This window comes from Macaca nemestrina, chromosome 4 (assembly GCF_043159975.1).
Source record: "Macaca nemestrina isolate mMacNem1 chromosome 4, mMacNem.hap1, whole genome shotgun sequence".
Taxonomy (NCBI): Eukaryota; Metazoa; Chordata; class Mammalia; order Primates; family Cercopithecidae; genus Macaca; species Macaca nemestrina.
In genome coordinates, this window is record NC_092128.1 from 174,629,125 (window position 1) to 174,655,022 (window position 25,898).

Here is a 25,898-nt window from a genome sequence, read left to right on the forward strand (position 1 = left end):
CATGTTTTAAAAAGTTAAAAGGTTAAACAGAATTTAATAACCTATTTTTTTCAATCAGGTATATCACGGATACTGTCATTTCAACGTATAATCAACACAAAAATTATTCACATGGCTGGGTGTAGTCTCACACCTGCCATCCCAGTGCTTGGGAAGATCAACCCAGGAGGATCACTTGAGGTCGGGAGTTCAAGACAAGCCCACTTACAAAATTTTTTTTAATTAGCCAGGGGTGGTGGTGCACACCTGTAGTCTCAGCTACCAGCGAGGCTGAGGTGGCAGGATCACTTGAGCCCAGAAGTTCAAGGCTGCACTGAGCTGTGTTCATGCCACTGCTCTCCAGCCTGGGTGACAGAGCAAGACCCTGTCTCTAAAAAAATAAAATAAAAAATTATTACTGAGATACCAAACATTCTTCTCCTTCCTATGTCTTTGAAATCTGGTTTGTAGTTTATGCTGACAGCACTTCCTAATTCAGACTAGCCACCTGTCAACATAGTGGGCAGTACAGCTACAGACCCTCTGATTGAAATGTGTGGACAGGAGGGAGTAGGGTTAGATAAAGAAGTTCCTAAGTATGAGGGGTTCGGGATCTCTTTTTTTTTATGTGTGAGAAGGAAAGGAAATTTATTTTTTTATATACATATATATATATATATATATACACACACACACACACACACACACTTTAAGCTCTAGGGTACATGTGCACAACGTGCAGGTTTGTTACATATGTATACATGTGCCAGGTTGGTGTGCTGCACCCATTAACTCGTCATTTACATTAAGTATATCTCCTAATGCTCTCCCTCCCCCTTCCCCCTCCCCACAACAGGTCCTGGTGTGTGATGTTCCCCTTCCTGTGTCCAAGTGATCTCATTGTTCAATTCCCACCTATGAGTGAGAACATGTGGTGTTTGGTTTTCTGTTCTTGCGATAGTTTGCTGAGAATGATGGTTTCCAGCTGTATCCATGTCCCTACAAAGGACATGAACTCATCCTTTTTTATGGCTGCATAGTATTCTATGGTGTCTATGCGCCACATTTTCTTAATCCAGTCTGTCATTGATGGACATTTGGGTTGGTTCCAAGTCTTTGCTAATGTGAATAGTGCCGCAATAAACATACGTGTGCATGTGTCTTTATAGCAGCATGATTTATAATCCTTCGGGTATATACCCAGTAATGGGATGGCTGGGTCAAATGGTATTTCTAGTTCTAGAACCTTGAGGAATCGCCACACTATCTTCCACAATGGTTGTACCGGTTTACAGTCCCACCAACTGCCCAATTACAGGATGTGTTTAGCTTTCCTTTCACACAGCCCCTCTAAGGGTCATACATACCCTGTGGTCTTTCGGAAGCACCTGCCTGGCATCAGGAGAATCTCTCCAGGGCTCTGAGTTTCAGATCCAAAACCTTACCCACTCCATATAATGGAAACTACAATGAAGAGGAAGCGAGTACCTCCTAGGTACAAAAACCATGCTAGGTGCTGACACTAAGCATATTCAAACCCACCATTAACATCTAAGCCCAACATGCTGGCCAAGGGACATTGTCTTCTATGGATCTCCATGCCTTATTAAAAAGTCTAACTCCAGTGCCTACATCAAGAGCAACCACACTTAACAACAGGAAACTGAGCTCCCTGGCCTAATGGCCTGTCTTGTTCTAAGTTCCAGGACAAATCAAAGAAGCACTTAAGAATCCAAAATCAAATGGGCTCATGCCTGTAATCCCAGCACTTTGGGAGGCCGAAGTGGGTGGATCACCCAAGGTCAGGAGTTCAAGACCAGCCTGGCCAACATAGTGAAACCCCGTCTTGTCTAAAAATACAAAAATTAGCTGGGCATGGTGGTGTGCACCTGTAATCCCAGCTACTCAGGAAGCTGAAACAGAAGAATCGTTGAAGCCGGGAGGCAGAGGATGCAGTGAGTCGAGATCTCGCCATTGCACTCCAGCCTGGGTGACAAAGCAAGACTCTCTCTCAAAATAATCCAAAATCAGCACTTAAGAATCTTAATTTCTACCTGCCTGGTCAAAACTGCTGCCCATCACTGAACTTGACCACCCCCCAAATCCTAAAAGAATAATTTGTGAGTATTTGACATACTTTTTCAGTATCTTTGTTGTCATAAAATTAATCCAGGGCCAGGCATGCATGGTACAAACACTTTGGGATACCAAGGAGGAGGATTACTGAGCCCAAGAGTTCGAGACCAGCCTGGATAACATGACGAAACCCCATCTCTACAAAAAATTAGGCAGATGTGGTGGCACCAGCCCTGGCTACTTGGGAGGCTGAGGTGGGAGGATCACCTGAGCTCAGGAGGTCAAAGCTGCAGTGAGCCGTGATTGCACCACTGCACTTCAGTCTGGGTGACAGAGCAAGGCCCTGTCTCAAAAACAAAACAAACAAACAAAAAAACAAAAAACGAAAACAAAAGGCTGGGTGTGGTGGCTCACGCCTGTAATCCTAACACTTTGGGAGGCTGAGGCAGGCAAATCACAGGGTCAGGAGTTCGAGACCAGCCTGGCCAATATCCATCTCAAAAAAAAAAAAAAAAAAAAGTTGATCCAGAAAGTTCTTGTTCCCCCAATTTTTTCTCTTATCACCTTAAAACTAAAGCACATGCAAATGGGCTACGATTCCTTTCTTTTTTCTTTACTTTTTTTTTTTTTTTTTGAGACGGACAACCTTTATAGAACTTCATGCGTGAGGTTATCAGTGAGTATGGCCTGCCCATCTAAAGATTATCTAAGAGGCTGCCCACCTAAAGGGGAGGTCAGAGCTCCTAGAGCTTTAGGACAGTCACAGGTCCTTTACCGGGTTCTCTATCCAGGTCTTTTCCTCCTTCCCTCTGCCCCAGTCTCTCCCAGAGCTCAGATACACTCTATACCTCCCCATGGGAACAAAAAAGTCCCCAGGTGAGTGCTTTCGGCTGACATGCGAGTTTGACGTCCAGCACTGGCATATCCACCGTGTGACACTTGGGACATCACTCAAGTCATCACTTGCTCTTTTTCCAAGCAAGAACCAAACTGAAGGTCCATCAGGTGCCAGCAGCCATGCCAGAGACAGGGATGACAAAACACCAGAATGAGTCTGCTCTCAAGAACGCTTTGAGATGAATGGAACGCCATTCATCAGATGAATGAAGACACCAACAGATGAATGGAAGATGATGGGTTACTATGCCAGCAGAAAAGGTCCTGGGAGGCTTTCTAGAGGTGATGGTGCCTGTGTCGGGCCTTTAAAAATAAGGAAGAATGGACTAGAAGAGGAGAAAATACAGCACAGGCAGAGAAGCCGGGGGTTGATGCTTCCTGAGCCCACACCAGGCAGCAGGCCTGTTTAAATTATCTACAGGAATCAGCTCATTCACTCCTCACAATCGTTCCTAGGAGTAGATTCTACTATCTTCCCCATTTGATAGATGAGGAAACTGAGGCACAGGGCAAAAAGCATTGTCCAAGGTCATTCTATTCGTAAGTGGCTAAGCAATGCATTCTGGCTCAGATCAGGTGTTTGCCCTGCGGTCTGTGAGATGACTGCCCTCAACCACTGCACACCATGGCACCTGCGCATGCAAGAGCATGCTGTGCTTGTGAACTGTAAGCAAATGGTGCAACCTGGACCACCCCGGATACCCCAAACGTCACCTAAATGCAGGAAGCTGAAGGCAGTCTTCAGGACAGCCGGGACCCACTAGAGATTCAAACTCTCACCCGATACTCCTCAATCCAAACGTATTAGGTTGGTTAAAAGTAATGGCAAAAATCACAATTACTTTTGCATCAACCTAAAAACCTCCAGCCACCCCATAGGTATCTGCCGACATGTGTCCCCCAACAGAGCTGAGCGGGCAGGGCTGGGGTGAGCAAGGAGTGAGGAGGAACGGGTGGGGCAGGGGATGGGCACCAGCCCTATGGTCTCACACCTCATCTCATAAGCCACAGGGAAAATGACGAATTAACCCCAAGTGACACACTCAGACACGTACAAGGGAGACAGCTGACCTCCCATGGAAGTCACACTGAAAGGTAAGGACGAGATGGCAGGGACCAGGAGGCCATGTGAGTTCAGGAGAGAGGGCAAGAAGAGGGCATTAGCTTCCTAGGGCTGCCACGACAGAGACGTAGATTGTCACAGTTCTGAACACTAGAAGTCCAAAATCCAAAGTGTCAGCAGGACTGCACTACTTTAAGAGACTCTGGGGAAGGATCCTTCCTTGCCTCTTCCAACTTCTGGTGGCTTCAGGCAGCTTCTTGGCTTGTGGCTGCATTGCTGCAATTCTGCCTCTGTCTTCATGTGGCATCCTCTGTGTGCCTACACCTCTGTACCTGAACCATTGGATCTGGGGTCCACTATAATCCAGTAGGACCCCTTCTTATCTGATGGCAACTGCAAAGACTCTATGTCCAAAGGCGGCCACATTCTGAAGTTCCAGTGACATGAGTGTTTGGAGGGACAGTATTCAACTCACCTGCAGAGGGCTGAACATAGGTCATGGGTCTTGGCACTGAAGAGAAGCAAACAAGGAAAAAATATAGCAAGGTGTATGACAGTAATGTGCTATCTTTTTTGTTGGGGGGGGTGCAAAAATTAGCAGACCTGTGCTTATATAAACCAATAATGCAAGAAATCGCAAAAAAAAAAAAAAAAAGAAAAAAGAAAAAAAGTATTAATAGGGCCGGGAGCAGTGGTTCATGCCTGCAATCCCAGCACTTTGGGAGGCCAAAGTGAGTGGATCGCTTGAGGCCAGGAGTTCAAGACCAGCCTAAACAACATGACAAAACCCTGTTTCTACTAAAAACACAAAAATTGCCCAGGCATGGTGGTGGATGCCTGTATTCCCAGCTACTTGAAAGGCTGAGACATGAGAATTGCTCAAACCTGGAAGGCAGAAGTTGCCGTGAGCCAAGATCGCACCACTGCACTCCAGCCTGGGCAATAGAGCAAGTCTGCCTCCAAAAAAAAAGGGAAAAAGGAAGGAAGGAAGGAAGGAAGGGAGGGAGGGAGGGAGGGAGGGAGGGAGGGAGGGAGGGAGGAAGGAAGGAAGGAAGGAAGGAAGGAAGGAAGGAAGGAAGGAAGGAAGGAAGGAAGGAAGGAAGGAAGGAAGGAAGGGTATTAATTACCCAAGGGGATAGAAAACTAGGGTATTAAGGGATGGGGTGAGAGCAAGACTGCTCTATGTGTACTTCAGTATAATCTTTTTATCTTAAACCATGTAAAGGCATTATTTATCCAAACAAAGAAAACTTAAAAACAATGTTTTGGAGGTGAAATTTTACAAATGGACGAATCTCACAAACAGAACACTGAACAAAAGACACCAGATACAATCAAATACATCCTGTGTGATTCCTTACTATCAAGTACAAAAATACATCTATGGGGTTAGAAATCAGGATTGGGGTTGCCCTGAAGGGGGCGCTTACAGGAAAGTTTCTGGGGTCTCAGCATGTTCTGTTTCTAGATCCATGTGCTGGTTACATGATTGTATTCCATTTGTAAGAATTCATCAAGCTGTACAAGTACAATAACGTACACTTTTCTGTATGTATATTTAATTTCAATAACTTTTTAATTAAATAAATATGTGGCCAGGCACGGTTACTCATGCCTGCAATCCCAGCACTTTGGGAAGTTGAGACAGAAGGAATGCTTGAGGCCAGAAGTTCAAGACCAGCCTGGACAACATAGTGAGACCCTGTCTTTAACAAAAAAGTTTAAAAATAGCTGGGTGGCGTGGCATGTGCCTGTAGTCTCAGCTACTCAGGAGGCTGAGATGGGAGAAGACCATATCTCTATATAAGTTAAAAAATATTTTTTAAAATAAGTAAATATATACATAATGTTAGTGTATCGCTTCCTATCTGTAAAATGGGGGTGATATCATCCGTTTACAGCAAAGCTCTCCTGCCTGAGGACACCCAGAATTCCAAGGGAGAACACAGAATGCTGTCATCATTCAAGCCCAATGTCATGCACGTCCATGTCACATGATCTAAAAGATTTTTCCAAAAGAAGTATGGACATGACAATGTTTTCATTAGTGCTGTCTCAGTTTCGAAAGAGATTTGGCCCCTATTGTCAAAGCCTGAAATTTCAGCTGCAGAGCAAGAGGGGGAAGGGTCCCTGCAAACGTTTTTATGCATTTCTCGCTGAAACAAAAGACCAAAAATGGACTTTCCCCAAGAAGTGGTGGGAGGAGGGGCAGCCGGCACACATCGTCCCTGCACGGCCACTCATTCCAGCCACCTACCATGCCTCCCGTAATGGAAACACCACATTTAAACAGGTGTCGTAACAGTAAAGGGGTCCCATAAATGGGAAACCCAGGAGGCCTTTCGGAGCTGGACAGCTGGTGCGAGAGGGAGGGTTACAGACCTAAGTGGTCCCCAGACTTCCGGAGTCTGCTATCCTTCACCTCACACACTCTTAAACGTCCATTTGCCTCCACGAGCACACACACACCACACACATTAAATCTCTCAACAGGAAATTTCTTCCATTCTTAAATGGTCTCGACTAAATAAAATACCTTTGACAGAGTATTCTGAGGCACTGGATTGTATTAAATGACAGGGGAAGAGGGAATGGGTTAGTTATTCTATACTAAACATTCTGCTCAGTCTAGCAGAGTCACATGGACACTCCGGACTGCTTGGCAGAGGGACACGAAATGAGAAGGGGGAGGGGAATGCGGTGGCCTTGACAGACGCAGAATTAAGGGGAGGGTGAGAATCAGTGAATCCCAGCCACATAACCACCCAGGTGCTGTTAGCAATTGATGAGAGTGCATTTCATCGCATCCAGCTTGTGTGGCCTGTCATGGATCGAATCTCTCTGCTTCTCCAATTTTTCATCTGTAAAATGGGATAGCAGTACTCACCTTTTGAGGACTTCTTAAAGATAACATGTAAAGTATCAAAAAGGCCCAGTGCAAGCTGTGGTACACACCTGCAATAGCAGCTACTTGGGAGGCTGAGGCACAAGGATCACTTGAGCCTAGGAGTTCAAAACCAGTCTAGGCAGCCGGGCGCGGTGGCTCAAGCCTGTAATCCCAGCACTTTGGGAGGCCGAGACGGGCGGATCACGAGGTCAGGAGATCGAGACCATCCTGGCTGACGAGGTGAAACCCCGTCTCTACTAAAAAAAAAAAAACTAGCCGGGCGAGGTGGCGGGCGCCTGTAGTCCCAGCTACGCAGGAGGCTGAGGCAGGAGAATGGCGTGAACCCGGGAAGCGGAGCTTGCAGTGAGCTGAGATCCGGCCACTGCACTCCAGCCTGGGCGGCAGAGCAAGACTCCGTCTCAAAAAAAAAAAAAAAAAAAAAAAAACCAGTCTAGGCAACATAGTGAAACCTCGTCTCAAAAAAAAATTTAAAACAAAAAAAAAAAAAAAAGTAAGGCCTAGCACAAAGGAAAGGATCAATAAAAGGTAGCAAGTACAGGCCGGGCACAGTGGCTCATGCCTATAATCTCAGCACTTTGGGAGGCCGAGGCAGGTGGATTACTGGAGATCAGGAGTTCAAGATCAGCTTGGCCAACATGGTGAAACCTGTCTCTACTAAAAATACAAAATTAGCTGGGTGTGGTGGCGTGCACCTGTAATCCCAGCTACTCAGGAGGCTGAGGCAGGGGAATCGCTTGAACCCAGGAGGTGGACGTTGCAGTGAGCTGAGATCACGCCATTGCACTCCAGACTGGGCAAAAAGGGTGAAACTCCGTCTCAAAAAAAAAAAAAAAGGTAGTGAGTACAATGGTCATAGTCCTAAACACGACTTATAAAAGTATTTCATGTGGCCGGGCGAGGTGGCTCACACCTGTAATCCCAGCACTTCGGGAAGCTGAGGCAGGAGGCTCACTTAAGCCCAGGAGTTTGTGACCAGCCTAGGCAACATCTCTGCAGATGAGGCTCTCTTAATGTCCAGCCTGCTCACTTCTTAAACTTCTGGTCCATAAAATCAAAGACTCAAGACACTGGAAGCTAGAAAGGACCTCAGAAACAACGTCTCACAGATGAGGAATCCAAAGACAGTTGTTTCTAGTTTTCTTTTGTTTGTTTTTTTTTGCTCTGAGGCATAGGAATGATTTCAGTGATAAGATAATGACAGTGTTTTGTAAACGTTTGAAACAATTTTTAAAGTAATAAACACGAAAAGTAAAGTCTACCTGAAAGTAAGGAAATGGAGAAAGAGAGATGGAGATACCGACTCAATTAACAGCAACAAAATAAAGTGAAATGATTAAGATTCCGTTGCTAGTTAGGCTGTGGTGAGTCCAATATACTCATATACTGATACATTCATATTTGGATATATACATCAACTGATGAAGACCAATCAAAATTTTTGGAAGGCAGTTTGGCAATTCAAATCAAGAGCTATTTTTTACAACGTCGTATTTAATACATATTTAATACAGATCCTGCATCCTGGAAATTTATCCTGAGAAAAATATATAAAAAAGCAAGCAAGCAAGCAATATATACTTAAAGAATGTCAGGCTGGGCATGGTGGCTCATGCCTTAATCCCAGCACTTTGGGAGGCTGAGGCAGGCAGATCACTTGAGGCTAGGAGTCTGAGGCTAGGTTGGGCAATATGGTAAAACCCCTTCTCTACAAAAAATACAAAAGTTAGCCGGGTATGGTGGTGCCTGCCTGTAGTCCCAGCCACCCGGGAGGCTGAGGTGGGAGGATCACTTGAGCCCCGGAGGTTGAGGCTGCAGTGAGCCAACATCACGCCACTGCACTCCAGCCTGGGCAATAGAGTGACACCCTGTCTCGAAAAAAAGAAAAAAGAAAGAAAAGAAAAAGGTCGGCCGGGCGCGGTGGCTCACGCCTGTAATCCCAGCACTTTGGGAGGCCGAGACGGGCGGATCATGAGGTCAGGAGATCGAGACCATCCTGGCTAACACGGTGAAACCCCGTCTCTACTAAAAAGAAGTACAAAAAAAAAAAAAACTAGCCGGGCGAGGTGGCGGGCGCCTGTAGTCCCAGCTACTCGGGAGGCTGAGGCGGGAGAATGGCGTAAACCCGGGAGGCGGAGCTTGCAGTGAGCGGAGATCCGGCCACTGCACTCCAGCCTGGGCGACAGAGCGAGACTCCGTCTCAAAAAAAAAAAAAAAAAGAAAAAAAAAAAAAGAAAACGGTCAAAAAAGATTCTTAAAATAGTGATGAAAATAATACTACATAAATGTTCAATTACAGAATTAGTTAAGTAAATGATGAACTCACTGAAATGTATGACCATTATAAATGAGAAGTATGAGGATAAAGTAGCTACAGTATACAGGCTGATGATGCAACATTACCTGAAAAGAAACAAAATACAAAGCTGTATCTATTTAAGAGTTACAATTATATAAAAAGTACATCCAAAATATGGATAAGAAAGAACAGAGAAAACCAAAAGCAACCAATGTGTTCCTATCCTAGGAATGTAGAAGAATGTCTCCTTTTAAATGCATTTTATTGTTCTTACAAAAATCGCGCAGTCAATAAAAATACATTTTAAACGAGTAAGCTGATCCATGTGCAGTGCAAAACCCCCTTTAGCAGCTACGTGTTTGCCCAACTGCCTAGAAAAACAGGTTGGGAAAGTCAAGCAAAGGCCTGAACCCTTATCAGATCTCAATTAGCAATTTCCTCACTTTCCCTAAAACCAATGCCCTCACCCCTCCCTCTGTGGTCATGCGCCATGAAGATTAGCGTCAACCCTTGACCCAGCCACAGGCATTCAAGCCACGCTCTTCCTATGAAAGTCTCCCTCTTTCTTCTGAAGGCTTAGTAATAGGTACAGCATTGTGGGATCATCTCACCTCCCAGGCAAAATGTTTTCTCCTTGAGGTTAGGGAACTCAGCTTCTCTCTATTTCTACTTGCCCCTCAACCCTTACTACTCCCTCAAGGATCATCCATGATTTTCTACCCATAGGGTCAGTATCCACCTACAAATTCTTCTGCAACCATTTGCAGGTTAGGTCCTGGGCTGCTCAGTCCCTGTGACACTTTAAAATACCCCAGGTCCATGGTTGGGCATGGTAGCTCATGCCTGTAATCCCAGCACTTTGGAAGATCAAGAGGGGGGGGGCCAGATCATTTGAGGTCGGGAGTTCGAGACCAGCCTGGTCAACATGGCAAAACTCTGTCTCTACTAAAAATACAAAAAGTAGCCGGAATGGTGGTGCATGCCTGTAGTCCCAGCTACTCAGAAGGCTGAGGCAGAAGAATCACTCAAATCTGGGAGGTAGGGGGGTGCAGTGAGCCGAGATTGCACCACTGAACTCCAGCCTAGGTGACTCACAGAGCAAGACTCCATCTCAAAAAAAAAAAAAAAAAAAAAAAAAAAGCAGGTCCAGAAGGGTTCACCTTGGAATCAAAGGTATATCGGTGCGATGCTTTTCTTGGTTTTCTGGTTTCTGTTTATCTGCTGGTTCCAAACTGCTTGCCTATGCCGCTTCCCCCTCAGAGTACACGCCACCTCATTTTGCCTCTTCGTATACAACAGTTTCACCCTGGCTGGAAACCGCTCCTCAGCAACTAAGAGAAACTTTCTTCTCCAATAGTCCCATAGGGAAGTTGCTCCCTCTGATCTCCCCTGAGTAAAACTCCCTTTTAACTTTGGGCTTTGCATCCCACAGCCGCCACCATTCCGAGCTCACACTCTTGGCAATGCCCTGTGCATCGTGCATACGTACAGACCGCTGAGTTACAAATCGGGGCAAGTTTATCCAAACACAGGCCAGGCTCCTCCACAGCGGTCCCGTGGGCGATGCATCTGGCTGAGACTTCGCCATCTAAGAGGTTTGCAGTCTAGCAAGCATCCACAGAGACCCAAGCCGGGCTCCAACAGCACACAGAAAAGAGTCATGAAACATTATGACGATTCAGAAGGGAAGGGACGACTTCAATCATGGAGGAAGCAGAACATCGAGGAAAACGGTAAGAAGATGGCTGATTTCAACCAGACCTAGAAGAGGAGGTAGATTTTGACATGCAGAAATAGGAACGTCCCAGATCTGGAAACAGTGTGAGCAGAAGAATAAGAAAACAGGATATATCCCAGAGGAGAAGTAACTCCTGTTTCACTGGCTCAAAGGATTTGAACAAGGAGTCCTGTCAGACAAGACTGAAAAACAAGGTCTGGACCGGAGGGCTAGCCATGGCCATTGAAAGTTTAAAACACAAGGTGGCATATCAGAGCTAAGCTTTCAGAAAATCAAGCTTCTTAGCACTGAGGACATATCCATATAACAAGTCCTTAAACAATTTAAATAGGCAGCCTAAGGCCCGGCACTTACAGTGTCTCACACCTGTAATTCCAGGACTTTGGGAGGCCAAGGGGGGCAGATCGTTTGAGTTCAGGAGTTCAAGACCTACCTGGCGAAAACAGCGAAACCCCATCTCTACTAAAAATACAAAAAGTAGCTGGGTGTAGTGACAGGCACCTGTAATCCCAGCTACTCAGGAGGTTGAGGCAGGAGAATCACTTGAACCTGGCAGGTGGAGGTTGCAGTGCCAAGATCACATCACTGCACTACAGCCAGGGCGACAGAAAGAGACGGTCTCAAAAAATAAATAAATATATATAAATAAACAAATAAATTTAAAAATAGGCCAGGTGCGGTGGCTCACACCTGTAATCCCAGCACTTTGGGAGGCCCAGGCAGGCAGATCACATGAGGTCAGGAGTTCAAGAGCAGCCTGGCCAACATGGTGAAACTGAAACCCCATCCCTACACAAATACAAAAATTAGCCGGGCACAATGGTGGGCACCTGTAATCCCAGCTACTCAGGAGGCTGAGGCAGGAGAATCACTTGAACTCAGGTGGCAAAGGTTGTAGTGAGCTGAGATTGCACCACTGCACTCCAGCCTGGGTAACAGAGCAAGACTCCGTCTCAAAATAAATAAATAAATAAACAAACAGGCAGTCTAACAGAGCAGCTGGGCATGGTTATGGGTTGAACTGTGACCCTAAAAAAAAGATAGGTCAAAATCCTAATCCCTGGTACCTGTGAATGTGAGCTTCCTTGGAAACCGGTTCTTTGCAGATGTAATCAAGTTAAGAAGAGGTCACACTGAACTAGGCTGGGCCCTACAGCCAATAGCTGATAACCTTATAAGGGAAAGGGGGAGATGTGGAAACAGACACACACACACACACACACACACACACACACACACACACACACGGAGAATGCAGCCAGTGAAGGAGTCAGAGATTGGAGTGATAAGGACGAGGCAAGAAAAGAGTTTTCCACAGGGCCTCCAGAGGGGGTGTGGCCCTGTTGACACCTTGATTTCAGACTTCTAGCCTCCAGTTCTGTGAAAGAATAAACTTCTGTTGTCTTAAGTCACCAGACTGAGGTACCTTGTTACAGCGAGGAAACTAACACAGACATGAATTAAATGTCTTGGAAATCATCAATGCTCTGGGACATTCAGAGAAGATGGGATCATTCATGAACCAGAAGGCAATCCTAGAGAAAAGCTGAGGTCATGAGACACAACCATGATTGGGACTGTGGGTATATGACTAGTGTCTAAGGAGAAAGGGGAAAAAAGGGGAGGCACTCAACCCTCCAAGGTCAACAATGTTCTGATGACTGAGGGTCTTGGTTCAGTCTCAGCCTGAAAGGATCCATTAATAGTGCTAATCCTTCCATTGAGATTGAATCACTGGGCTCCTCTGTGGCCCCCACTGGCTTTCTCATCTTTGTTCACTCTGACAGAGCCCACATATTCTTTATTCTTCCCAAGGTCCTTGTTGTTGAGAGGAGCACTTTGCGATTAATCTCCATGTGTAAAGTGGATTACAAAACAAGAAAATATGACTTTGGGGGGCTTAAGTGTCCACTAGTCACACCCACTCAAAGATGAAGGTGCATGTTCACAATGCGATTTTTCCGATTATACAAGTAACTCCTACTCATTGCAAACTCTTTCAAAGTTAGAAAAAATCATACAGAAGAAAATAAGTTGCTTTTATATAGGAAGAGAAAAATATTTTTAATTTATTTAAAAAAAATTTTTTTAAATAAAAGAAAATAACAACCACCCTTAATCTCAACACTAAAGAATATTTATAATGGGTATTCTGGCACACTTTATGTAATGAAAAGAAGTATTTGTAATTAAACAAAAAAAAATGTGATGGAATCTTCCAGAAGAATCACCCAGGTAGAAGGGAAAAACAAAATGTTGAAAAAGAAACCAGAGGCCAGGCTCAGTGGCTCACACCTGTAATCTCAGCACTTTGGGAGGCCCAGGCAGGCAGATCACAAAGTCAGGAGATCGAGACCAGCCTGGTCAACATGGCAAAACCCCATGTCTACTAAAAATACAAAAATGAGCCAGGCATGGTGGCGCACGCCTGTAATCCCAGCTACTCAGGAGGCTGAGGCAGAAGAACCACTTGAACCTGGGAGGCAGAGGTTGCAGGGAGCCGAGATCACACTGCAGCCTGGGTGACAGAGCAAGAGGAAGGAAGAAAGGGAGGGAGGGAGGGAGGAAGGAAGGAAGGAAATAAGGAAGGAAGGAAGGGAGGGAAGGAAGGAACCAGAGCATGCCTGAGAAAAATGGAGAAGGGTGGGCCCATGTAATCAAAGGCTATTAACCATTTTAACATTGCTAGAGGTCAGAAATATTTTACTCCTGGCAAAGGAGAAAGAAAATTCAAGGATATGCATGTCACAGCATCTACAGTGAGAGTAAAAACGATTAAACCTGACTCCCCTCTGCTCCAGAATTCCACAAAGTAACTTGTTGAAGCTTGAAAAACCTTGAGAGTTTTCAAGTTTTTCCCAAATTAAAGTTCTCTAGCAACTGTAATGCAGCAACCAAGACCATGTCTTATTCCCTTGAAACCAGTTTCCCCAAAGCCCTCTCACTTGTCTCAGCTGTCTCGGCTGCGGGACTGTGCCCCAAAATAGTGGGGCTGGCTCCTATGTTGTAACAAAGATAAGGTCCAGGCACTCCAGCGTAGTAGTTGCTAGTTGCTAGGAGACTCATAAATTCACTTTTCCTGACTTGGATGACATTCAGAACTGCTGTATCACAGGCTGAGAAGACATGGATTACCACAATTAAAATTCAGAGTCTGTCCAAAAGGAACAATTTTAGCCCTTCCCACTCTAATAAGCTACATTAACTAGTCCTGTTTTAAAGAATGGGCAGTTAACTGGGATCTCTAAAGTCTTTGGCATGAAGACTCCAGGTTCCTCATGCTAACCAGCAACTTTTTATAAACGAAGTATATCTGGTTTTGACCCCATCTTCCAAGAAAGAGACAGTCATTCGGGTATTCCTACTTGAAGTGCACTGAAATTGTCGCAACAGACTCCCACAAACCTTTAAGATAATTCGAATTGTTTGATACAATTGGTGAGGTTTCACAGGGCCAAGGTTGCAGACAGATCCAACCCTCAAAATTAAAGCAATTAGCTGTCCGTCAGGAGGGGGAAAAAACTACAGGGTGAGTATTTTCAATCTACTTTTAACGAATTCTATTGTTAACCTGTTTAGTTAACTAAGGACCATAGTTACAAGGTTTTCATTTTTATAATTACAATGAAATGTTAAAGTTCAATTGATATAACTGTGGGACTGAAATTGTAACTTCTAATCATAGAGATTTCAAGATGAGATAATTATTTGAACATTCATACATCTTTTCTGAAATGTCGTGGTAGACCATGCAACACGCTCGGAACGTTTTCTGAAAATATTTTCAATGCTCGATAAAACTGCTTAAGAGGAGTGATTTTATAATAATCACCCAGCAATACATTAACCATAACAGATTTGAGGGTTAAGGATGAGCTTTGCATGACACAGTTATTAGCAATATCCAGAAGACATTAATTGAAAGAACTTGCTCAAGCACAGAAAAGCCCAAAACACCTGAAATCATTATCTAGCTTTTAAGAACTTTCTATTGTATAAAAGATATACTTTCTTAATTTAATTCCAGCTAAAATAATAACCAAAAGCTGATGCCTCAAGATAGCTCAGTTCCAAATATCTAGAAAGTACAAGATTCTTTCCTAAGAAATTTAAACATGCGATCTTAAATAGTATTTGTTATTTGTGTCTTTTTTTTTTTTTTTTTTTTTTTTTCTGAGACAGACTACTGCTGTGTCACCCAGGCTGGAGTACAGTGGCGAGATCTCAGCTCACTGCAACCTCTGCCTCCTGGGTTCAAGTGATTCTCATGCGCCTCAGCCTCCTCAACAGCTAGGATTGTAGGCGTGTGCCACCACACCCAGCCAATTTTTGTATTTTCAGTAGGGATGGGTTTCGCCATGTTGGCCAGGCTGGTCTCAAACTCCTGACCTCAAATGATCCACCCACCTCAACCTCTAAAAGTGTTGGGACTACAGGCGCGAGCCACCGCGCCAGGCCATTTGTGTCTTTTAAATGTAGGGTTTCTCAACCTCATCCTTTTGTTTTGTTTTGTTTTGTTTTGTTTTGTTTTGTTTTGTTTTGAGTCAAGAGCCTCGCTCTGTCACTCAGGCTGGAGTGCAATGGCACGATCTCAGCTCACTGCAATCTCTGCCTCCTGGGCTCAAACAATCCTCCTGCCTCTACCTCCCAAGCAGCTGGGACTATAGGCATGCACCACCAAGCCCAGCTAATTTTTGTTTTTTTTTATAGAGATGGGTCTTCGCAACTCCTGGCCACAAGTGATCTGCCCACCTCAGCCTCCCCAAGTGCTGGCATTGCAGGCATGAGCCACTGTGCCAGGCCAGCATCAACAATGACTATGGACCTGATCACTGTCCTGGTGGGCTGTTTTATGCACTGCAGGCTGTTCAGCAGCATCACTGGCCCCTACCCATTAGATGCCACTCGAACCTCCTAGCCATGACAACCAAAAATATCTCCAGACATTGCCAAATGTTTGGAGGCAAGGCTGCCCCCAGTTGAGAACCTCTGTATTAATAAGACACAACAAAAACTACCACCCAGCAAAAGTTTAACACCCAAAAGCTGATACCAAGGTAGTTCACTTCCAAATCTCATTGCAAATATTTCCTTCAAGAAGCTCTGATAAATAAAATAACTGAATGATTCAGAGTTTTTTAAGTAAACAAAGTTTTGCTTTTTTTTTTTTTTTTTTTTAGACGGAGTCTCACTTTGTCGCCCAGGCTGGAGTGCAGTGGCCGGATCTCTGCTCACTGCAAGCTCCGCCTCTCGGGTTCACACCATTCTCCTGCCTCAGCCTCCTGAGTAGCTGGGACTACAGGCGCCCGCCACCTCACCCAGCTACTTTTTGTATTTTTTAGTAGAGACAGGGTTTCACCATGTTAGCCAGGATGGTCTCGATCTCCTGACCTCGTGATCCGCCCATCTCGGCCTCCCAAAGTGCTGGGATTACAGGCTTAAGCCACCGCGCCCGGCCAAGTTTTGCTTTTTTTAAGTGTGAAATTGGTGCTTTAAAACAAAATGTTTCCTGTGTTCCTTTTCTTGATCTATAACTTAATTAGTCATGCCAGAAGTGTAGAAAAGGAAATGTCAATTAGCATACCACCTACATACATAGTGAAAAGTATTGGCAGAATCATGACTAAGTAAACATTTTTATTGGTTTTCAGCTTTTAAAAATAAACATGCATAGGGTATCATCAAGAAAATTAAATGACAACCCACAGAATGGAGAAAATGTTTGCAAATCATATATTTGATAAGGAACTTATAACTAGAATAAAGAATTCTTATAACTTACTAATAAAAAACAAAAAAAATAAAAATGAGCAACATCTCTGAAGATACATTTCTTCAAAGAAAATATACGATTAGCCTACAAGCACATGAAACGATGTTTTGTTCAATGACATTATTTATTGGAGAAACGCAAATCAAAACCACCACGAGGAGATTATCCAATAGGATGGCTATAATCAAAAAGACAAACAATAACAAGTGTTGGCAAAGATGTAGGAAAATTGGACTCCTTATACACTCCTGGTAGGATGTAAAATGGTGCACCCACTTTGGGTAATAATCTCGTAGTTCTTCAATGCATTAAACATAGAATTACATATGACGTAGCAACTCCGTTCTTAGGTTTACATCCAAAATAATATTTTTTTAAAAGGCTGGGTTTGGTGGCTCATGCCTGTAATCCCAGCATTTTGGGAGACCAAGGTGGGTAGATTACCTGAGGTCACGAGTTCAAGACCAGCCTGGCCAACATGGTGAAACCCTGTCTCTACTAAAAACACAAAACTTGGCCGGGCGTGGTGGCTCAAGCCTGTAATCCCAGCACTTTGGGAGGCCTAGACAAGCGGATCACGAGGTCAGGAGATCGAGACCATCCTGGCTAACACGGTGAAACCCCGTCTCTACTAAAAAATAAAAATAAAAAAAAAACTAGCCGGGCGAGGTGGCAGGCGCCTGTAGTCCCAGCTACTCGGGAGGCTGAGGCAGGAGAATGGCGTAAACCCGGGAGGCGGAGCTTGCAGTGAGCCGAGATCCGGCCACTGCACTCCAGCCTGGGCGACAGAGCAAGATTCCGTCTCAAAAGAAAAAAAAAAAAGTTAAAAAAAAAAAGATATTCAAACAAATACTTGTGCCATATTCATTCACAACAGTAACTATGCACAATGGCCAAAAGGTGGAAATAACCCAATGTCCATCAACTGATAAATGGCTAAACAAAATGTAGTGTACTTATACAATGGAATATTAGTCGGCCAGAAAAAGGAGCGAAGTACTGATACATGTTACACTATAGATGAACCTTGAAAACATGACACTAAATGAAAGAAGTCAGTCACAAAAGACCACATATTATAGGATTCTATTTCTCGGTAATGTCCAGACTAAGCAAATCCACAGCAACAGAAAGTAGATCAGTGGTAGCAAAGTGCTGGGAGGAACAGTAGAGAAAAGAAGTGACTGTCAATGGGTACAGGGTTTCTTTTGGGGTGAAGAAAGCGTCCTAAAATCAACTGTGGTGATGGTTGTACAACTCTGTAAATATATCAAAAACCACTGAAATGTCTACTTTAAAAACAGGTGGAAGTGTAGCTTAATAACACTGTTGTAAAAATAAAAACAATCTATAGAGAAAACCTAGAAGATTTAATCATGATTACAGAAATACAATGTACCAACACATTACCACTCCTGACTGCTGACGGAGCTGGGGGTAGAGCCAGGAAGAAAGTTAAGGAGAAAAAGAGAAGATCAGGACATTCATTTCTAATTTCACAAGGGCAAAGTTACCGTCATTGGCTGACGGAACTAAATTAAAGGTCTATGTCAGTAATACAAAGACTGAAGAATAATCAATTTAAGAACCATAATGCCAGGCGCGGTGGCTCATGCCTGTAATCCCAGAACTTTGGGAGGCCTGGAGGAGGGTGGATCATGAGGTCAGGAGTTCAAAACCAGCCTGGCCAACATGGTGAAACCCATCTCTACTAAAAATACAAAAAAAAATTACCCAGGCTAATTTCTAGCCTGTAAATATGGCTAATGTAAATGGTGGCAGGCGCCTGTAATCCCAGCTACTCAGGAGGCTGAGGCAGAAGAATTGCTTGAACCTGGGAGGCCGAGGTTGCAGTGAGCCAAGATCGCACCACTGTACTCCAGCCTGGGCAACAGAGTGAGACTCCGCCTCAAAAAAAAAAAAAAAAAAAACAAGAATAAAAGAAAAAGAACCATAAAAAAACAAACGCCATAGCTCACACCTGTAACCTGTAATCCAGAACTTTGGGAGGCTGAGGCAAGAGGATCGCTTGAGTCCAGGAGTTCACGACCAGCCTGAGTGCTATAGCAGAACCCCTATCTCTATAGCAAAAAATTAAAAAATTAGCCGGCCATAGTGGGATGCATCTGTAGTCCCAGCTACTCCAAAGGCTGGGGAGGGAGGATCGCTTGAGCCTGGGTGCTTGAGGCTGGTGTGAGCCGTGATTGCACCACTGAACTCCAGTCTAGGCAGTAGAGCGAGACCCTATCTCAAAGAAAAGAAAAAAAGAACCATAAATATAATTATCAAAAATGTGGAGAAGGAAGGAGGTAGGTGACATGCAATTGTCACTCATCATAACAGGAAGCTGAGAATTAAATCATATATTCATATTATTTAGAGATATAATCACTAGAAGCACTAAAAACAAAAATCAACAAATGTAATTGTTTCTGGAGAATATCAGGCTGGATGGGAATAAAACAGGACCACAGCAGAAGGCTGTTAGAATACTTTTCAATAGAAGTGCATCTGTTCTGAGTCTCTTAATGCTATATGGAATTATTACTCTGTCTTTTTTTTTTTTTTTTTTTTTTTTGAGACGGAGACTCACTCTGTCACCCCGGCTGGAGTACAGTGGCATGATCTCGGCTCACTGCAACCTCTGCCTCCCAGGTTCAAGCAATTCTCCTGCCTTAGCCCTCCTGAGTAGCTGGGATTACAGGCGTGCACCACCACACCCAGGTAATTTTTCATTTTTAGTAGAGATGGCGCCCAGCCTGCACACTGTTTTCAGAATCAAATTCACCTCTGCATTACTTGAGTCAAAGTATCTGCATGAAATAAGAATACAATTTATGTCAGAAAAAATATTAAACTAGATCATTATTACTGAGTAAAACTGTGAATTAGGTGTGATTTAAGCAAAACCAACTCAAGTTTGATAGACAAAAGCTGAGTCCCTACTACAAAAGTAGCTAAGAGATAAAGGTTGGATCCTTAAGAGAACGAGAAACCTCCACCAGGCGCGGTGGCTCACACCTGTAATCCCAGCACTTTGGGAGGCCGAGGCAGGCAATCACTTGAGGTCAGGAGTTTGAGACCAGCCTGGCCAACACGGTGAAACCCTGCCTCTCCTAAAAATACAGAAATCAGCCAGGCGTGGTGGCGGGCGCCTGTACAGCTACTAGGGAGGCTGAGGCACAAGAATTGCTTGAACCTGGGAGACGGAGGTTGCAGTGAGCCGAGACTGTGCCATTGCACTCCAGCCTGGGTGACGAGAGTAAGACTCCATCTCCAAAAAAATAAGAACAAGAAACCTGTAGAAAGTCCCTACCATACCACATGTAGGGTAGACAGTAAGAATCACCATAAAAAGGTCAAAACTCTGCCATGGCAAAAATGAGCGTTCCAATGCCTTAATAACTTTGGGATCCAAAGAAAATTTTAGGTGAAAGGAAGTGCACATGGCACCCCCTTCATCTCTCCACCAACCAGCACAGCCGACCCCAGTTAGAACACACTTTGAAACCAAAAGGCAGATGCTGCTAATCACCAGTACAAAGCAGAATTTGCCATCAGAACAGTACTAGATAGAGTTATTTAAAACATACTCAGAGTTACAGCTGGGACACTTGGGACACAGGATTCTGAGAGACCAAAGTGGGTCATTTTTGAGCATGTCAGGTGGTAGAATTAATAATGACACCAGGCAACAGGTAAAAAGGAGTGTCCTGGGGTACCGCAGGGAGCCTGGCGCCTTAGCAGTATGGAAATGCACCCCTGTGGTTATCAGAACCCAGGGAGCCTACATTATGCTAAAGAACTTGCCCTCCAAATTATCACTCTCCAAAGATATCCTATGTCCCGTGAGGAGATAGAGATGCACATTCTGCAAGACGAAAAGAACTTACACTTTACTCCAGTTGGTTGGGTGAGGCTGATGTTAAGTTTCAAATAAAACAAAACCCACATAAGATCATGGCAAGAATAGGCCCCGTGGTTCGCAGCCTCTGAAAACACTGCCCAAAGAGTGAGTGGGAACGAGCTCAGGAGACCCTCCTGGACTTTCCTGCAAGAAATTATCATTTGCTTGGAACGCGGCCACCCAGCCCAGGTGATGGCCAAAAGAGGTTTGGGTTGATAGAGATCTCGTCCCCAGGATCTGAAGAAGCCCTGGAAGATGAGGCCATGGGCTGCAAAATCTTTCCCAACAGACACTGGAGGCCTCCAACAAGGCTGGGAGGAGAGGTTTCGCAGAGCAGACCCTCACCCCTACCCCAAGGCCCCTCAGACTCAACAAGCAGATGTCACTATTGCCACAATCCCACCTTCCCTCCCGAGCAAGCAATGGGTAGCAAATCCGGTTCACCCCATTTCCATGGTCCTGACATCCCCACTTCCCCCAGCAGAGAGGATTCCAAGACCCACTCTTCATTCTGACCTCCCACTGCCCTCAGATGATGTGGTGGCTTTCTGGGGCTCATTATTCCCCCTGCAGAGTGGGCAGAGGAAACCAAGAGCAGGAACTAGGATGGATGGATTGGTCTACGTTTACAAGGTTGGCAGCTCTCAGGCAAGGTGGGAGGGACAGTGGAAGGGAGGCAGGAGAGCGCTTCTTGGGAAACAGGCTTTGTAAAGGCAGGATTTTTTGGCAGGATATCCTGTCTTGCTTATGGTCACAGAGAAGCATGTTTGGGGTCTTTTTTTTTTTTTTTTTTTTTTTGAGACGGAGTCTTGCTCTGTCGCCCAGGCTGGAGTGCAGTGGCCGATCTCAGCTCACTGCAAGCTCCGCCTCCCGGGTTCACGCCATTCTCCTGCCTCAGCCTCCCGAGTAGCTGGGACTACAGGCACCCGCCACCTCGCCCGGCTAATTTTTTGTAATTTTTTAGTAGAGACGGGTTTTCATCATATTAGCCAGGATGGTCTCGATCTCCTGACCTCGTGATCCGCCCGTCTCAGCCTCCCAAAGTGCTGGGATTACAGGCTTGAGCCACCGCGCCTGGCATGTTTTGGGTCTTTTAAGGAAAAGCAACTGAATCCTCATAGCCCAATCTCCAATCAGCTTCTCCACCCATTCCAAGCTTGGACCCTCAGCCCCGCTGCCTCCCAATTAGACCTTTTTCCCAGCACAACTGCATTAGAATCCTTTGCTCTTGGCCGGGCGCGGTGGCTCACACCTGTAATCCCAGCACTTTGGGAGGCCGCGACCGGCGGATCACGAGGTCAGGAGATCGAGACCATCCTGGCTAACACGGTGAAACCCCGTCTCTACTAAAAATACAAAAAATTAGCCGGGCATGGTGGCGGGCACCTGTAGTCCCAGCTACTCGGGAGGCTGTGGCAGGAGAATGGCGTGAACCCGGGAGGCAGAGCTTGCAGTGAGCCCAAATCGTGCCACCACACTCCAGCCTGGACGACTGAGCAAGACTCCATCTCAAAAAAAAAAGAAAAAAAAAAAAGAATCCTTTGCTCTTTAATAAAATCATACTCTAGTGGGGGCAGAAGCTGGAATAAATAATACAGGTGTTATTTTTTTAAAACCAAAGACACTTCCCCCTCTCTTTCATCTTTCATGTATTCAAAGTGGTCCCAAACAGGAAATATCCATATTATACTTCGGTTTTGCTAGGTTCTAAAAGGCTAGGATGCCCCCGCTCCAACTATACCCAAGTCTTCCTTTATAGAAAGAAATACTTGGTGACAGGACTAAGCCTCAAAGGGCCCTGGGCCCATTCTGAAACTGAGATTGTGCTCAGTTGAAAGAAACTTCCTCCCACAGAGTTCTTCGATGAATCATCACTCTTTGTTTAACATCCTCTGAAAGCAGACAATTGATCAGCTCTCAGATCATTGCCTGCGTGGTACCCCCACCCCCTCCATCTCTGCAATCGTTTCAGTGAGCTGAGACCCCACTCCAGGGCTCTGCGGTAGGATGCAAAGTCTCCCAGCTCTGCCTCAGCCCAGGGGGAGAACCTCTTCACCTAGGGAAAGAGCTTCAAGGTCTTCTAGAAGAATCTCACACAAGCACTGGAGGAATCTCTGCGGCTTCCCATGCCCACAGTCTAGGCCCGTATGAATGTCTTAATGAGGTCCCTGGAGACCACAGGAACAGGGAAGGTCTTATGCTGGAGGGTGTGGAGGACGGTGCCAGAGGTTGGGAAGGGAATGGAAGGGAAAAACTCCACCTAACTATTAATATCGTGTACCCTTTTACACTAGAGCATTGTTTTATTTTAAAAAACACTATGTTCTCTGCTGAGTACTGCTTTATTTCTGAATGTCTCTTTTCTTGTTTTTTTAATAAGTGATTTGGCCTACAATGATGATGAGAGAGAATTTGTTTTTTTGTTTTTTTTAACACAGGAGTTATAGCGTATATAAAATGGAGTATTTAGAGATGAAAAGCCCTGAAGTTTAGAATTGGGAAAAACAGAAACGTTTACTAGAGCCCTGCTAATCTGATTTTTCTGGTCCTGAATTGAGGAAAAAATAAAAAAACAGAGAGATACCCTTAGAAACATACCTTCTACCTATTTGCTTAATTTAGAAAGAAAATGTACATGTAAATATACATGTGTGTATAGAATATATACACACACACATCCCCAGTGAAAGTGTGTTTTTGATACGGAAGACCAAATGACTGGAGATCATAAAACGAGGTTCTTTCTTAACCACAAGCCTGAGTCCGTGGTGTTCAGCACCTTCATGGGAATCTGTACCTGGCCCAGAGGAACGGAATTCTCTTCCTGGCTGCTCCCTCCCACTCCTCTGCCCTTGACAAACAGGCAGAAGCCCTGATTTCTAGGCAAGGCTTTGATGGGACTCTTGTGTTCTCACCTGCCTTTCTCATTTGGAAAAACCAGAGGCTTCTACTGCACATCTATGACAGGTTGTCTCACAAAACATGTTTCTCCTTTAGACAATACGATCCTTGCAGAAATCGCAGAAGTGTCAACACATGCACCTAGTAGGCCCTCAGCAGACTCTTCCAAGGAATTCCTGCTCGGGGCTCCAGAATGCCTGGGGTTCAGTGGGCACACCAGAACTGCAGGAATCTGGCAGGAAGGAGACAGGCCCAACGCTTTTCCTTTCTGGTTTAGAGGGGGAGGGGAGGAGAGAGGAGCAAGGAGAGAGAACTGCAAAGGGAAAGGAGAGGAAGTCTTTGTCCGGGCTCTTTGGACGAGCATTAGAGTAGAGTTAAATTGTCAGCTAATGAGATTCCCTAACCACGTGCTCCCTTTTAAGTCTAGGCCCCCAACTGATTTGATCCCCACACAACAGCGGGGGGGAAAGAGGCCTTCAGCATCCCTAAGGGCGTGAGAATTTCCAGAACAAGTACAAGAAGGATGGGAATCATTTCTGAGAGCTCAACTTTAAATAGGTTATCATATTTATTAATTGATATATAGCAATAATGCTACTGGCCACGTTCCACATCAACAGCTGAATATGGGGTTCACGGGAGTCAAATTGCACTCAGGGTAACTGAGGCAGGCCCAGGGGAACAGAAGAGACAGAGCGCAATCCTGAGGGCTTCTCCAACCACTGGATAGCCTCCAAGTCGAGTTTATGTTTGTTTGTTTGCTTGTTTTGGCTGGCAAAGGCCCCTGGGGCCTACATTCAAAGAATGTGTTTTTGGACCCAATAATTTATTCCAACAAGCAAAAGGGTGTTAAAACAGGAAGTTTTTTTTTTTTCCAATAAAATTTTAGTCTGTCGTTAAGCCTGAGATCATCTTTTTAAACTATTTATCTGATTATGGACTGTTATTATTTTGCTTTGTTTATTTCCACACGAAACTGATTTCTCTTTTTGCCTAAAGAAAAGTAGCAGTGCAGAGCTAGTGGAGGAAAAACAAGTCAAAACACATTCACGACATTTTGAAGATATTCAGTGAAATTGATTCTCTTCTTCTACCTTCCCCGCTTAGTCAACAGCCTCTTCCTTAAGTTTTATTTCTCCCCTATTCAAAGATAATTACTTAGCAACGTCGATGTTTACCACGCAAAGGCTTCCACCCTCCCCAGCCCGGCTTTTTACCTTGAGATACAAAAGAGCATATGCTGGAAACCAGCAATTTACCAAACTTCTTCAGCTACAAGGCACAGCTTAAATTTCATCTCTCCTAGAAAGTGCTCCCTCCCAGCCTCCAGACATCTTTTTGTTCAAACCTCCCTCCTTCCTGGACTTAATCACTTTCCACAGCAGTCATTGGTTCACTGGCAACTGCCTTCCACCTGGAAGGGTTTTTTCCTTCTCCAAACCCAGGTCTGGGTCTCAGCAGAGTCTTGAAGAAGAAAGAAGAAACAACTAAAACCTAATGGAAATTCAAATACATTTTTAAAAGGGCTGTAAGCGATTAGATAAGTCTAATTAAACCTAAGGCCAAGTAAAACAAGTCCTGTTCGAGCTGAGAACAGCAGTCCTTCATGCCTTTTATAATAAAAAGAAATCGGGGTTAGGGGAGTGAAGAATGCAGAAAAGGAAAGTGACAAGGGGTCATCCTCTATTACAGATTTCCTCTAACACAGAATAACATCAACAGGACTCCAGTGTTTCATACGTGGCTGTCACTGTGCTATGAGGTTAATCTGTATGGTCATTTAAGCCCCGCCCCCCTGGAGACTACTCCTTATCCCCACTTTACAGATGCGCAAACTGAGACGAAGGAAGATAGAGTAGTTCGGCCGGGATCACCCAGCTTGTGAGTGACACCGGGCAGGTACTGGAACCCGGGTTTGTTTGACCTCAGCGCACAGGCTCTCAACCTCTGCTCCAACTCAAAGTATGCGCCAAGTCAGCGTGCATGGGTAACCCGATCCGGACGGCTCTGGCTCGGGATGCGGCACAGCTGTCCCGCGGGGCCGCGCGGGTGTTACCGAGGCGGGCACAGACTGCACAGTGTCCCCAAGGGCTCGCGCGCGTCCTTCAAGACCTGCCAGCGCGCGGGAAAAGGCAGGCTCCGAGTCAACCTGGGCTGACCCGGGGGCTAGACCAGAAGATGCGACTGGAACCGGGTGAGCGTGGCCGAGTCGGCGCCCCGAGGGCCGCCAGCCTGGGCCGAAGGCTGGGACACGGGCGCCCCCGGGTGCAGGGGACCTAGAGGCGCCGTGCGCGGCGGGGGTTGGGCGCGAAGGCGCCGAGACGGCATCTTTCCCCTGCAACATCCCGCCCCGCGGCCGG

The 25,898-nt window shown here is 45.2% G+C and overlaps 1 protein-coding gene across 5 annotated transcripts in view; it reads right to left on the bottom strand.

Annotated features, from left to right (window-relative positions):
• The window catches only part of LOC105472738 (TIAM Rac1 associated GEF 1), a 443,930-nt gene that overhangs the window by 416,085 nt on the left and 1,947 nt on the right, over nt 1-25,898 (bottom strand). The window lies entirely within an intron of this gene.